At 34.4% G+C, this 15357-nt stretch overlaps 1 protein-coding gene across 24 annotated transcripts in view; it reads left to right on the forward strand.

The window, feature by feature from the left end:
• pHCl-1 (pH-sensitive chloride channel 1) overlaps positions 1 to 15357 on the forward strand; it is a 106384-nt gene that overhangs the window by 61715 nt on the left and 29312 nt on the right. For all 24 annotated transcript variants that reach the window (XM_069053306.1, XM_069053307.1, XM_069053305.1 and 21 more), the window contains one exon: positions 8228 to 8356. The gene's annotated coding sequence lies outside the window, so the exon portion shown is untranslated. The remainder of the gene's footprint in view (positions 1 to 8227; positions 8357 to 15357) is intronic.

A 15357-nucleotide genomic window follows, 5' to 3' on the forward strand; every position in this document is an offset into this window, starting at 1 on the left:
GTGACAGAAAAATGATGTCCAAAATTTAATGGTCGTAATGGTACTATTGCGGGCAAAATATGTGGGGCATCAAATTTCTGTCAGTTTTGAAAAATTCCCTGCAACCTACAATACTTAATGACAATGTCAATCAATTCAAAGTAGGGTTAGAATCAGATAAGGGTTATTTCACATTAAAAGTCAAGACAATGACGTTAATGTCCCACTTTTTTTGCCCGCAATAGTACGTGACTAGAACTTCCTAGTTATTTCATCTCTGCCAAACCCCAAATAACTGGGCATTAAGTATTTAGTGGTTTTGAGGTTATTATTTAGTATTTAACCGCAATTGTATTGTTTGTGTTTGATTTAATAAATTATGTAGTTAGAAAAGTACAGGGTTATTATAAACGTTTCTAATATCGTAGTTTGCTTGACGATTAATTTTAGGTGTGTCGCTTTATACACATACATTCCTACATGACAGATTGACACATTGACAGGTAAAAAGTACCGCCAATTCCGCTATCTATCTGCAATTATTCTAGTCTGTCTGTTACGAGAATAGCGGCACATCCAAATGTATGTGGTTTTCTTTGCCAGCTACGTTGTTAGAAATATTTATGATAACCCTGTATAAGTTAATGGTGTAAGTTTTGTTCCATTTTTGAAAAAAAAAGGACTGTTGCTTTACACCTAAAAAGTGAACAGCATAAATCCGCCGTGAGTGATCGTTTTTGGCGGAGACATCTGTTGGGGTAGTTAAAGCGCCGCAAAGCAACGTGCGCCCTCCGACCGCGAAAAAACCCCTACCCGGTTCAAAATGCCCAAATGTCTGCGCTAGTTGCCCCGCTATTGATTTTCCAAGCGTCCTAGACTTGAAACAAGGCCAGAGAACCAATTCCAAATTGGCTGTTTGATGTTGCTAATTCGAAATTTTGTCCCGAACAACTTCCGCAACTGCAGTTTAAGTGGTGTTACGACCATCAATTTATTAATTTCAAAGTCTCAACTAATTCGGAAAGCCCCTCCGGTCCACATGTTAACATTAAAACGACAACTTTTTCTTGTGAGACTTTTCTCGGGGAAAAACGCATTGAATTAAATTTCCCCTGATACCCGAAGCGAGACTGCTCGCCAAATCAAAGAACTCTTCGTCTCATCAAAACAGACACGTGTTAGACGGCCGTTAAAAGAGTGTTTATCCGATCGATTCGAGTCAATTCTCACAGTCGAACAAGCGGGGTTAATGCGGAGGGATGTTTGAAAATTCGGTCGGTATAGTGGCCATTAACTCTAAAGGGGGATTGTTGGGTGGTTTCCAGTCGCTCTTTAGATTATTTCCCCATTAAATATTCAAAACAAGGACGACCGTCTGATGTAAGTTTAAATTTTCCTCGTTCTAATGTTCCCTGAATAATAATGAACGAATTAATTCGGCCATCTTGAGTGCAGAATTCATGTTTGTACAATTGCATACTGTGTTAAATGCCGCGGCGTTGCGTTTTTCCGGTGTCTGCATTATTAATTTTCAGAATGGGTATTCCAGACGCCGCCGCATGCAGAAACAGATTCTTGAGAAATTATTAAACTACCCCAAACAGATACGCCCTGTGAATTAACGCGCACATATTATCTCTGTTATGCGGGAGCATAACCTCATCCTTTCAAGACCACCGTCACATCGAATCTCTTAATTGACCACTGGAAGATAATTTGCAAGTCTTTGAAAAACTCGGTTTTAAAATCCTGTTCATTAACAGAATTTTTATTCATTTCCAGTATTCATAAAAAATGAAGAGTTGTCTGCTTTCCTGTTCATGAGCGGACGCTTTTTACCATAAATAAAAGAGTAGCCGTATCACGGCTACATAAAACAGTAGTTGACGTTTCCCATGGCTCTCCGAGGAAATGTAATTCTCAAGTAGACCTTATCAATTTTGTAAAAGCATATACTGTGTAGACGTCTACATGTATGGACCGGTTACTGATTCCAACATAATGTATTGGCGGATTTTACAAGCCATTCTCGCCGACGATATCTTATTGAAATTTTACGTCGGCTCATATTCAATACCGTTCAGACTGTCACAACCCTCTCAAGTTAGCTTTTGAAGTCGATAGACCATGAATGAATTATTTATGACCGCGACGTTGGAAACCGATACCACTGAATTGTCTTCGGAACTTAATTAACTTGACCGCAAGTTAGCTCTTGAGCATGATCGAACTGAACAATGCACGTCACTGGAACTTTCCCCTTATTTCAATCGGAAAATTCAATGACTTTGTACATTCGGAGCCAATCAGGACTGAATTATTCTGTTCAGCTCTCGTTCTTGACCAGTGAGCGGCTAAAATTTAGATCTACAAATGCTGGGTAGCTTTAATGCTACTAAAGTGTCATTTAGAACATTTACTGCAATTATGGAGCATTGATTTCGTTTTATTCGATATAAAGTACTATTTCGTGGCAACACGTTTTGGTTATAAACCAGAAGAAAAATCTGCTCTCTCGCTCATAATAAAATAGCAAAGCTTGTTCCTCAATTATTTACGAATCGTCACGATTTCTGCTTAAATAATTTCTGAACCAAGAACGTGTCTTTGTTTATGAAACCAGAAGTTCACAGAATGATGTTATCGATGCAAAACAAGTTTTCTCCATATAAATTTTTATTCCTCGGGACAAAGAAAAATGGCAAGGAGCCAGACCAGGACCATAATTTATGTTCCTGTCAAAAATTTGTCTGCGCGTGCATTATCACGATGAATCCAGTTCAACTGTGACGGAGCAAGTAAAATATTCGCTGTTTTTCTCTTTCGGAATGGTTGAAAAACTTTTCAAGTGGTCTTGAATGTTTCGAACTGACGTTTATTACAGGTGTTCTTTTCGTTTCACTTAGAACAAGCAAAAAACCTGATTTTCTGTACTGGATAACAATTATTCAAAAGAATCATACCCTGAAAAGGTTAAACCGATTTCATATTACTATCCATTTACTAAACTCCCGCACTGTCAAAGTGTTTGTAAGTTGCCGCACTGCCGTTCTGAGGCTAGTAATTTTTACTTTAAAGTTGACGCAAAAATTTCAAATTTCAAATTTGAAGTTTAATAAATTCGCTTTCTTTCATTCAAAGAATTACTTACACGAAATGGCTGAACAAGAAGAAGATATGAAATGCGAAAGAGAAGCAGGGTATTGTTAATTATTGTTTGGAAAGAAGAGAATTCACTCCATTAATATAACCAAACTTTTCTTGTTGACGTTTTTATAACTTGATTTTGTGTACAGGCAGCTGAAAAGGTATGTCACCATAGGTACACTCCAAAAAAAAAAGAACTGATCTGCGGGAGTTTAATAAACGGATAGTAGGTAGAACAACTCACAATATACGTTACGACGGTAAAATAATTTTCCAGAAAAATAAGATAAATGTTGCAGTGTGTCATGATATTTTAAAAGGCAATAAGAATTTTATTTTTGTAAATACAGGGTATCTATAATTGATTGTCTGGTTCAGCTTTCTATGAAAACTTGTCAAATTTTGAATATGCCGCTTTATATTTAATTTTGTTTAGCTCTAAAACCGGTCATATTTTGTATTGAAAAATACAGATTTTTGGTATTTATTAACTGTGATAAAACGAATATCAGGAACGAAAACTGGATTGAAAAGAGCGAATAAAATGCCATTAATGTTAGAAGTGACAGTTAATAATAAATTAAAATTGGGCATAATAATATTTTTTTTCCAAACCTGGCTTGACCCGACAATCATTTATAGATACCCTGTATTATGTCAAGTTGCAAGTAAGTATCTTATCTATATTTTTTGAAGTGTGCCAATCCGAAACTCAAAGTGTTGGTGGCAACAATACCCTTTATTTATAATTTAACAAAGTCAACACAACACTCACGCAAGTTAGAAATGTGAATTGATGAAAAACAATCCGAACTTGCACCACAAAGGTTTCATTTCAGTGAAACATTTCATCAAGGCAGTTTCAAAGAAACCACGGAAAGCTATACGAAAATTACGTCAGTTTCACATTTTATCTTAGGTGCCATCGCTCTCGTCGTTAACAAAGTTTCTTCTTGGAAAATTAGAAGAGTTCGGTGCTGTGGGAATAACTCTAAGAACAATAATAAGAAAATTAGTAGATGGTGGGTTATTTTGTCGTCACCTTGCTGGAAGATTCTACTTTTTACACGATGTTAATGATGTACTATCGAATTCATGAAAAACTAGCACTGCAAAACGTCGTAGTTATGTCAACTTTTCGAAAATGTTGTAGTGTAACGTTTCTACGTACTTTATGTTAACTGGTTACTAATGTCCAACATGTCAAGTAGATAACCTAAAATACGTTTGACGGTGGATTGAGCATTGCTAAATTCGAAATGTCATAATGACAAACGTTTACATTTGACATTTTCATGTAGCCCAATTTACTCCAACAACATTTTGCTGTACTAGTTTTTCATGAATTCGATAGTAAACCTTGTTCACGTTGAGTTGAACATTTCAAGGTCAAATTATTTAATTTTTTGGCTCTGTAATTATGTTTTGTAAATAGTGACATGCAGCTAATCAACATAATGCGATTTAGCAATGCTTGACCCAACGTGAACGGTGTTTACCTGCATGTCACTATTTACGAAACATAATTACAGAGCCAAAAAATAAAATTATTTGACCTTGAAATTGTCAACTTAACGTGAACAACATATACCTATTTGCCATTTTAGGCCAGATTTTCAATAGCTAGGTACCTAGTTAAATATAAACTTAAAGTTAACTAAGAATGATTTATTTTTCTAGTTTTACAAGTTGTAGCTAACTAATAGACTGATGGTTACCTTATAATTTAGCAATCTACTATTTCTAGGATTATTTAACTAGAATCTAGCAATAGATTCGCGCGTGTTTTAAAGACCTTAATATTCACTTATACTTTAATATACTATTTTTTCTATTTCCCGTTGGTTTATTTTTTATTTATTATTAAAAATAGGAGCATGAACACGGAGAGCTTTTCGATGTTCACATGTTGGTAACTCTATGCAGGTTTTTGACGTTTAGTCCAAATTTATTATGATTGCTTGTAACAATGAGTATTGACTAATATTGACAGCTAACAGACAAATTTACTACTTTACACAAAAAAACCACCACGTTTGACTATACAAAGTCGGAAAAACAGTTGTGGATACAAAATACGGTAGAACTCCGATTATCTGAATCAATTGGGACTTGACCCGATTCGGATAATCAAATATTCGGATAATTGGAGAATTCATGAAAAAAGGTAATTTCTTAGAAAAATGCTCATTTTACTGTAATATAGTGATGTATTGGGTCATTCAAAATGATTGTGGATAAATATGGCAACTACGTACGAAAATTTATGTGCCAACTGTGTGGGTGGGGTACAGCTGACATTTGTATGACATTTTATAAGCGTACATTTGATTTTTTTTTATCATTTATCATTGCACGTTGATTTTGACAATTTTAAAAATTGCCTTCTTCAAGTATTGTCATAGAAAGACTAATCTTCGATGCGATCTTTTCCCTTAAAACGCAAAGGGATATGAATGTCTCCCACGCTTGAAAATACCACTCGTGCTGCGCACTCGTGGTATTCAAATTCAAGCGTGGGTGACATTCGTGACAGCACCACAAAAATTATCGACATAACTTTGCCTGCTCGTGGTATTATAAGTTGCAATACAAAGTATAGTAAAAAATTCATAAAGAAATTGAAACATTTTATATGATCCTAAGCGAGTACTTGACTTTTGTTATGATGAAGATTTTGAATTGCCAAGAAACTTTTGCATCCATTGTTTTATCCAACACCTGCCACTTGAGTCATAATTGTTCTCATTTCAGACCAGTAAAGTGATCTATAAGTTACGCGTGTGTTATAAGTCATAACTCACGTGTAAATTATAACTATAACTAACTGTTGAGTTACATTTACATTTATTTCCAATTATTGCAATTATTGAGAAAATTATACTTTTTCTCGCGTGCTTATATTCAGCATAACACACTCGTACCATAAATAACTATTAAATCATCGATTTAATAGTTATTTATAGTACGCGTGCGTTATGTATCACGTAAGTTCGTAAGTGATTGCTGGCTGCTAGTCAACATTAATTAATAAAATTAGTTATAAGGAATTATAAGAGAAAAAAATGTATAGCACTTCAGCACCTTATATAGAGTGTTTCTGAAATACGTGTGTTAATTTTAACCACAATTGCCCCACAATTTTTACCAAACGAGTCGTTTTGTGTGATTAACTAGTTTCTATTTTTTGTAACCATGAGAATCTAAATTTTGATTATTTATTTTTTTCTATAACAATGGAACTTTTTAACAAAGCTCTGTTTCTATCACAACAGAAAATTGTATACACTTTGATGGTTAATTTATTCCAAATTTTAAATCAATTTGTATTGCTTTTTCGTAAAAATGTTATAGAGAAAAGTTCCATGATTTGGCGCGTTCTTCCACTGGTTAAAATTAACACACGTATTTCAGAAACACCCTGTATATTAATTGGTGACATCAATCAATCAGTTAATACATTGACAGAAGATGATGTAGTGGTGATATTTGTTTTCTTATGATTCCCATTGGAAAGAAAGAAGTGAAGCACTGAATATTGTCGAAGAAGGTAAAATTAAATCCTTACAGGAAAAAGGATTTTGCAAAGGATGTAGGCTAATATGGACAAAAATATGAGAAAGACTTAAAAAACGATAAACAAAATAGTAAGAAGAATGATTCTGTTTGAGGGTTGTTATTTGTAACATGTTTTACAATGAGGAAATATGTGAGCATCTAAGGGATTACGTTGGCAGAAGGAAACCATCGTTAATGATCTTCACAAAGAAGTAAAACTTAATTTTGTTGAATTTTTTTTACTTGCTTTTAGTCTTCTACGTTCTCCTACAACTTTGTAGGTAAAATTTCGGCACATTTTAAAAATACACCCTTGTATATCATATTTTATAAAATGTACACCAATACGGTTTCCTTTTTACCTACGAGGTTGTGGGACAACGTAGAAGACTAAAAGCAATTAAAAAAAAAATTGTACCTCAAAAATTAAATGTCATTTTATTTTTTGACAGAATTTTTTAAATATTTTTTCCGAGATCTAGATGAAGCCAGCTCGTGGTTAAAATGATACTGGTTCATTCTGGAACACCTGTATGTATCTTTTTATTAAAAATGTACATAGTTTATCTACTGCGTAATACATACTCGTATTTACATATTTTCGTTAGTTTTCTCTGAATGTTTTCGGTAAGTTACAAAATCAATTTAGGAGTAGCTTAACTTTTCCTTTGCTTTAAAGCAGTTTGAAACCTTTCGAAATGACTTTCAAGGAAGGTTTATGCCAGTGATAGTAACATCAAATCGTAGAAAACCTAACCACTAGCATTAAATCCCATAGAATTTACTGAATTTCTTTCACGATTCAGTCAAGTAAGCTATATAAAGTAACCATTGTGGATATGGGTCTAACCGATTATTACATTTATAAATTTTCATGTTTCTATGATTCTATCTCAAAATAAAAGCGTTTAGTCCAATATGGTTTTTTTTGTTTATTTTTATTCTGACGCCACTCAGTTATCATGAATATATCGGGTGTTCATTTAAATTTCCCGTCAAAGTTGCCGTTGAGGAGTCAATTGTGAACGTACCACTCGTCAGTCTGTAGCGTAAAAACACAAACAAAGCAAAGAGTGAGGTTAGATTTAAACAGCTGATCCGTGATCTGTAATCCGTAATCTGTGGTGCGTTCACAATCAACTCTTCAAGGCCAAATTTCCGGTCAAAGTTGACATTGAAGAGTGGATTGTGAACGGACCACTCGTGTAAAAATACAAACAACGGTACAGTAGATTTTCTTGTAAATTAAATATACACATTAGTTGAACATGCATGATTAAATGTTTTGAAGTAAAAGAACCACGTTGTAGGTTCAAGCTTTTCAGTTCTCAACTTTTCCAAAAACTTGTTTCTCTTAACTATTATGTTGCTTGTTATCGCGCCGACGCCGTTTTTGGATCACGTGATATGTCATCACCTCACGCCCGTTACCCCTCACCTTACTTATTAAATTCAAATTTGATTCGCGATTAATCCTTGCCGGCTGTGAGCGGAATGAGAATTGACCGGACGATTAATTAAGTTTGTGTTCTGTAATTTTCAGGGTTTATGGCGTTGGACCGGCTTGATGGAATGCAGGAGGTGTCGTTCTTGGGAAGGCGGTGAGATGCTGAAAGACGCCAGTCACGTGGGCTGAGCTTACCGCACTCAGCGCCGCCATATCTCTGGAAAGGTAACAAAGTTATCATATTAGATTATTCCATATCATCTTTAGCATGTTGCCGTCGAGAAAAAAACCAACACACTCCATTAGGGAATTTATTGTTTCACTGAAAACGAGAAGCTAAAATTGTGCAGGAACGCAACGTTATCCGCATTTTATTTTTGCAAAAACTTCCGACCGGATGAAACAACAACGATTCCGGAGTCGGAATGCTATCTCGAAGAAAAATAAACCAAAGGAAATGATCCTGTTCGAGTAATATGAACAAATGGAATTTCAACTTCGTACGGATTCGTGGCGCTCCGAAAACGACTAATTGTGGGATGTTGTAAATTGTAAATTGTAAATTGGGCAAAAGCGGTTCAACATTGTTCACAGCTGTGCATTTTTTGAGTGAGCGTCACGATTTATTTGCTTGTTGTGGGACAGAGAAATCTGCAAATTCATGCGAAATGGTGGATGCGCCGGGATAAAGCTTTTTTAACAACACTAAAACTAGTTATTACTGAATTTTCTATTATTTATATTCTGAACATATCGACATCCTAGTAAAATTATTATTGAATGTACATCAACACGCAGTTAAATTAAATACCTGTCAAGTTAAATAGATATCAATTTATGATCAGGGTGGAGGCATTTGAAAAAGTCATTAACGGCAAGCCGCAGTTTTCAAGGGACTGATTATACCAATAAATTATGTTATGACGAAAATTAGGCCAAAATTTATTTCATATCAGCCTTCGTTGTATGCAAATTACGTTTGAACAATCTACACGAACGTAAAATCGTGCAATTATTATAAAAGCGTAGTTAGATGAAAATTTTTGATAAATTTATTACCTCGGTACTTTTCTTCGGGTTGGCGCAGCACAACCTGCATTTTGCTAATGGCTAAAATATCTGCTGTTACAGGCGGCGTGATCAATGTCGAGGCAATTTATAAGTAATAACATCCCAATTGACTGTATCATAGCGCATGCAGCGGTGTCAAACGTAGGACATGTTAATTGTTAGAGATTTCCCTTTGATTCAGGAGGGTAATATTAATCAACACATCAAACGCCCCTGCTTTGGGTTATAGAACTACCTGCATTAATGTGGATACTAATCAAACAGCCAAGAAGACAAATAATGTACAAATTAATTTCGTTTATTACATTGTCAGCATCCTGAAACCGTTTAATTAACACTCAGCCAGACTCACTTAATGCTAATTTACAATAATACATTGTCATCCCTCTTGAAGTTGGTGTCGCTTCCAGCTGCACCTTGACACTGTTTAGTTTTGTTTCCAAATACAAAAATAATCGATATCTATTCCGAATAGTCGGGCCATGCTTTAACGTCCACCACGAACGCTTTTGACCGTGAACAACGAGAAATGGTGAATTTTTATTGCTTTAATAAAAAAATAATTGCTTGTGATTTATAGTTCTGCAAACATTTATGGAACGAACCTTTCAATACTAACGTTTAACCCGTGATTATGCAATAAACGAGCTGACGTTGCGTTCGTTGCAACGTCATCAGATAACTGAAATCATTCTGAATATCGCTACCGATCGAGTTGATGCTATTATTATTGGTGTTTCGTAAAGGAGACCAAGTTGAAAATTAGAAATAATGGCTTTGTTCCGTATCTCTAATAACAACTTTCCTCGGGGAATATAGGGAACTGAATGTTATAATAGCCTGTCAAAATAATAACACCTTTTGATACTGATCGCTATTTCGAGAATAGCTCTGTTTATATACATGCATTGTATCCCACAGAGACGACTGATTTATGTCTGATTAAATTGAGACAAATGTTACAGAGAAGATGGAGAATTTATAAAATTATAGTTTTGCATTTCAGAAGAGTTTAATCTGATCGTGTCATGTTTAGTCGCTTTATGTTTAGTGTTTGAAATAGTTATATGTATATCAAGGCCGGGAAATCATTCTTTAACGTACCGGGAGCAAAACTGTCGTTGAGGCCGCTTGCGGCCGAGGCAGACAATCTCAAGGATATTAAAGAATTCGCGGCTAAGGTGTACACGACATTTACATAATCGTAAAAATTTAGGAAGAAAATTGTAGTGAAAGTGATGTTTCCGTTTCGTGTGGGTACTCCTTTAGAGTTAAAAAGTACGTACTATAGATTCTGCGATTTCTAATTTCATACCCGAAAAATCTAAACGCCGGTCATACATGGAAACTTGATTTGTATCAAATGTTAAAATGACGTTTACTTTAACGGCCGTCGTTAAAATCAACGGCCGCAAAGTTGGATTTCGCGGTCAGTTTTACTAGGTACGCGAAGTGCTCGTTTCGCGTACGGTTGCACAAAAAATAATTCGTTGCAATTTGGTGCATCGCCTCTGAAAATACGAACTGAAGAAGCAGACAGCACATACATTTAAGATCTGTTTATACGATAAACAGGCATTGTTTTTTATTGCTTGTGTGTACCTGCTAATTTATTAGCTTTGGTGTTCCATCAATGTTTGCATTCAATTCGAGTAGAAAATAAATTTGCGAGAGAGCACAACATGAGAAACACGCTGAGAATCGGGACGTCAGTCCACCCTTAAAAACAATATTTACACTATAAGCAGTAGAACACCTCTCTAACTGAAAGTTTAACTTAAAACTGAAACTATGTCGGTCATTTAAGATTTTAACGAATAAACTAATGTCACGTTATAAATCGCTTAAGTTTAAATTGCTTAAAATTAAAAACACTTCAATATTATTTAAATATCAACGGAAACGGCCGATCAAAGGAAATTATCATTTACTTTTAAAACGTGAAGGTTTAACAGATCTGGTTAATTGACATCACTTAGTTCGTCCTTGTAAAAACAATTTGGAATTTTAAAAACCTGGCTCGCAGATTGGTGATCAGATGATTCTAAAAATTTAGTTGTAGTCTCAGACGATCTAAAAATTCAGTTTATACTACCAGTTTAAAAATAAATGTCGCTACTGTGGGAAATAAGTAGGCGTAGAAAAATTCGGTTGACATTTGAACTTGAAACGGACATATGTAATTTGTAACTTTTCTCGGATTCACACTTTAAATCATACTGAAGTCGATACTTCAGCTGAAACATACATGCACATCTATAAATAAAAATAATAATAATTATAATTTATACAAAATGCAAAAAACATTATTTATAAATAAACGACCAATGTGTAGGGAACAGAATAATTTTGATAATAAAGTGCAATGCATATTTCGAAATATTTTATTGTGTTTAGTAATGTGAGATTAAATATCGAGCAATTAAATTAATATGTGCTCCGAAGTCGCGGTCCCGGCGCTAATGGGTTCGAATCCCACCGAAGGGGGAGGATTTTTTCGAAGGAAGGAACCTCCACCGAGCCATGGATGTGTGTGTATGTCTATTAGGGGCTGACGGTAGGGTGGTGGAAGGAAGAGCGACACTCTTTCGACCACCACAGCGAGGTCAGCACGGGTTCGAGTACCGTCGGGAAAAGGCGCCCATGGGTGTATAAGTGTTGTGTATGTCTGTGAATGTGAGGTGGAATGGGCGTGGGTGGCCGGGGAAAGTGCCCCGGAGCCCCGTCGCACCACCTGAAGGAAGGAGAGGATAGGCAAAAAAAAGGAATTGGAAAGGAAAAACCGCCGACCGAAAAGGTACCATAAAAGCCGTATGGCAAAAAACGGGAATGGCATTAAAAAAAAAAAAAAATAAATTCATATGTAATCGAGTTATCCATGAATCGGAAATCGTATGTTATTACTTGAACTTCACGCTCCAATAAACACGTTTGAAACACAGGTTAGATCTAGACATATCAATCGCAAAAGACATACGGATTCAAATCTGTCGATGACTCGATTACAAATTAATTTGATCGCTCGATATAATCAATACGAGAGAGTGATATTTTCTTTTGAAATATTGATTTATGCCTAATATTAGCCTGAATAGAATTAAAAGTCCCAGATTAGAGTTTTCTTGAAGATTTGAATGAGTATCGAAATGTTGCAAAAAATATAGCGGGTGACTGATGAAAAACCTTTATTATTTTTTATCCAATTTGAATAAATGACACATCAAATGAAATAATTTTCAAAAGATTTCAATACCAATTAAATGAATTTTTTCTTGCATCCAGTTTTTAACAGATAAACATCAACTTCTTTTTTTCAAATAGCACAGTACATTTTTTGTATTCAATATTACAGAAATTTTTTTCTGTATATAAAAATGCAAAGAACTGTACCCATACATTAAACAAAGTCAAGGAGTTAATGTAAAATATTTAAAAATCAAGTGACCAAAATAAACCAGAGAAAAGTTTATTCTAAATGCGCGAAATAATTAAGTGAGCTCTGGTTATTTGTCAGTCACGCCATTTGTCACAACAGTTTGTAATAATAATAATGTTATTGTGGAAGAAAATTTACAAAGATGATTTAGTGTTAACGTACATACGTATAGTGTGGTATTTTTGGAGATAAATTGGACTAGTGGGACCTTTTTTATTAATGGCAGTCTTAATCAAGCAAGATATCATGCTCTATTATCAAAGAAAATAAGGAACTTTCTGGTGAAATGCCATTCCATTAGCAGTGTTGAACAGAGTCGTTTCGTCAGGACGGCGTCACACTACATAATGCACGTATTAATGTTGCATTTTTAAATAATCATTTTGATGATCGATGGATCGGTATTTACGGACCTATTCGATGCTCCCCTAGACCCACAGATTTGAAAACATTGGATTTCTCTCTATGGGGTTACATTCGAGATGACCCCACGTAACTCTTCTCACCCGTAAGAGTTAAGAAGAAGGACAGTGCAAGTCTCTGAGGAAATACCCCAAAATTTTTTACCGATTGTAACGTTTCGAGAAGGTATCGACAGTGTCTGGAACAGCAGGGTGGCAATTTTGAGTGATTAGAATAGATTCTTTATTATTTATAAATTTGGTTACTTGATTTTTGATTTTTCATTTTTTTTTAATTAAAATAAATTTGTTTCTGTACTTTCTTTTAATGTACAGATATTCAGAAGAAAGTTCCCTATAAGAAATAATAGAATAATATGTACAGTGTAATTTGAAAAGAAAAAGTTGACTATCGTCTGTCAAAAAATAAATATCTAAAAAAATATCGAATCAGATAATGTTGAAGTATTTCATCTGATGTGTCAAATCCGATAAAAAAAATAAGCGAGATACAGCGTCAAAGGTTTTTCGTCAGTCACCCGGCATAACAAGTAATTAAGGTTGACCAAATATTTTTAACGACAACTGTTAATTGTTAATTGAACAAAACGGATATGTAAGCCGTTCACGATTGTTTTAAACACGCAGCAGCCAAGATATTTTTTTGTTAGATTGGCGTCAGGTCCTGTCATATGACGTTTCGTTTTTAAATATTCGCATTGTCGTCAATTCCGTCATTAATTTAGTTAATAAGAATTTACCCAGAACTGCCCTACAAATATGTATGTTTCATTTCAATTAAAATTTTACGATTATTGTTCCTAATGCGTTCAATTATTTAATAAATGTAACAACCTGGGAGCAGTGTTCGATTGAATTATAACCTGAAATAGATTTATTATGACAAATCACAATACTGCTAACTAAAATGTCAGATTTTCATAGATAGTCCGAATTTGAAACAATCGTAAATGGTATATAGGGCTTGCTGACAATGAATGAAGATTTTTTTTGTTGCATGAAAACTAGGTATGTCTGTAACAAGTTCATATTCATATATTTGTTATTTTTCGATAGAATAATAATTGAATCACGTCTAGAAAACTGTGATCAAATTTAAGTAGAAATAGTGCGAGAGTTTTACGATATACAGGCTGTTTGAAAATTGCTAGTACAAAAAAAAACTGGTAATTGGTGATGGTGAGTTGAAGTCATCGGCAAAAAAAAATTCTAATAAAAATCCTCTAGTTTTCGAGATAAAAATGACTAAAAATTGGGTTAAAATTGTTAGTGCGGCACTGAGTTAAGGTATCTTAAAAAGATACTTCATGTTGTTTAGCAATAATGAAATAAAAAATTTGATGTTCTTAAACTGTCAATCTGTGGTTGCCAAGATCTTGCAAAAAAATATAAATTTTTCATATTGTTGTATAGTCCTTCGTTATCACGCTTGGTTACCAAGGTTTAAAAAATATTGCCCCGCCTGAGGCGTAGAATATGCAGGGATAGGGTTACTTTATCCATTTTGTTTTAAAAAATTAAAAATTGGTTTCTTGGATTTCTTAGGGCTTCCAGATGCCACAGTTTTTTTTTGTACTAGCAATTTTCAAACACCCTGTAGATAATCGCGGTTTCAAAGATCGAAAAGTAAAGTAAACACTGGATGTAAGAACGTGGCGAACGTCCAAAGAAAGTTCAAATGCTAAAGTTAAAATATTAAACCTGCACGATGAGACATTCAATGTATTTATTCCCAGTAACGAATGGACTTACACTGATACATGTTGGGACGAAATTGAAAAAACTACAGTACAAATTCCTTGAATATACAGGTGTCCCCAAAAAAGAAGACGAGTCTGTAACTCCCTTATTCATAGGAGGATTTTAACTATTTATACACCAAATTAAATGGTTGTGAATAGGCTACAAAAAGGCCTAATAAATTCATGTTTAGCCCCAAGGGCTTCAATGGTAAACTGTCAGAAAAAAATTTTCAAATGCTAACAAATACTTTTTTTAGTAATTCTGATATAAATTTTTATTCTGAAAATAACAATGTATCACAAGTACACTTACATAACAAAAATACAAAAAATTTTTTTTAAAAAACGCTACTATCGTCTGTGCGCTCGATTTTGCGCTAAACATTGGCAATCTTTGCGCAATCCCAATATTAATAGAGAGATATTGTATTCAACCTTTATTTAAGTAATAGGTTAAGCTATAGAGAGATATTGCATATATCGATACTAACATGTGCTATGAATAGAGCTAACTTAATTTTGTTATTACACTGTAACGCAATGCATTTTGATAGC

Source organism: Tenebrio molitor, chromosome 7 (assembly GCF_963966145.1).
Source record: "Tenebrio molitor chromosome 7, icTenMoli1.1, whole genome shotgun sequence".
In the NCBI taxonomy this organism is placed as follows: Eukaryota; Metazoa; Arthropoda; class Insecta; order Coleoptera; family Tenebrionidae; genus Tenebrio; species Tenebrio molitor.